Genomic DNA, 1,064 nt, shown 5'->3' with positions numbered 1-1,064 from the left:
CATTTAAGCAATGGAATCTGGCAGTTTGTCTAGTTCTATGAATGGCTAAAATAGTTGTGCATGCGTGTGTGTGTGTGTGTGTGTGTGTATGCACACACACACACACACACACACACACACACACACACACACACACACACACACACACACACACACACGTATTTATATATAGGCAGATGATATAGATAAAATCAATATCCACACACATGCGTAATACACATAATATTGACTGGCTAACTGACACATTAGAAGTGGGCTGCACCAGAATGAAAAGTCAGTAGGCGAGAGAGAAAGAGACAGAGAGAGAGCATGAGGTCGCAGCCAATGCAGATGAAGCATCATAATGTAAATTCTGAAGCAATAAACTTGAAGCACCAAATTATAAAATATATCAGAAATATAAATCTTTACATTTTTTTATTTATTTAACATTTGTTTATCAGGAAAGTCTAACTTGGAACGAAGGCCAGGGAGAAACGCTCCAGACACATGTCTTTGTAACGTGCAAGGAAACCGGAGTACCCGGAAAAAACCCACATGAACGAAGGGGGGACATGCAGATTCTGCACCGAAGGCACTCCAGCCAAGAATTGAAACAGAGAATCTCTTGCTGTGAGGCAACAATGCTACCACTGCACCACTGTGTTGTCCTGCTCCTTAACTGTTCATGGTAATTCTGCCCAGCACTTTAACATAAAAGTAAGGAGTTCTATATATTTTATTATTCTTCTAAATATAACTATTATATCAAGTGATGCATTTAAGTTTTAAAAATCTGAACATCTTTACTGGCATACTTAGAGCTAAAACTGAACTATTACTTGTCTGTAACTAAAGTAGGGTAAACAATAGACACTGAGCATCCTAACTGACTAGTATATGAAGAGATTGCACATCAAAAGAGCAGTGAGCAGTATGTGTAATTTAAAAGATATACAAGATCTTGGAGGAGTGAGCTGTATTAATTTGGGAGTATATAGTTATTTGATTTATGACAAATAAGCAAGATGGATATGGCTGTTAAAATATACTGATAATGTAGTTAGGATTCAGAACATATGTTG

Source organism: Protopterus annectens, chromosome 12.part0, assembly GCF_019279795.1.
Source record: "Protopterus annectens isolate FY-2018-M chromosome 12.part0, PAN1.0, whole genome shotgun sequence".
In the NCBI taxonomy this organism is placed as follows: domain Eukaryota; kingdom Metazoa; phylum Chordata; order Ceratodontiformes; family Protopteridae; genus Protopterus; species Protopterus annectens.
This window is presented reverse-complemented; position numbering follows the sequence as displayed.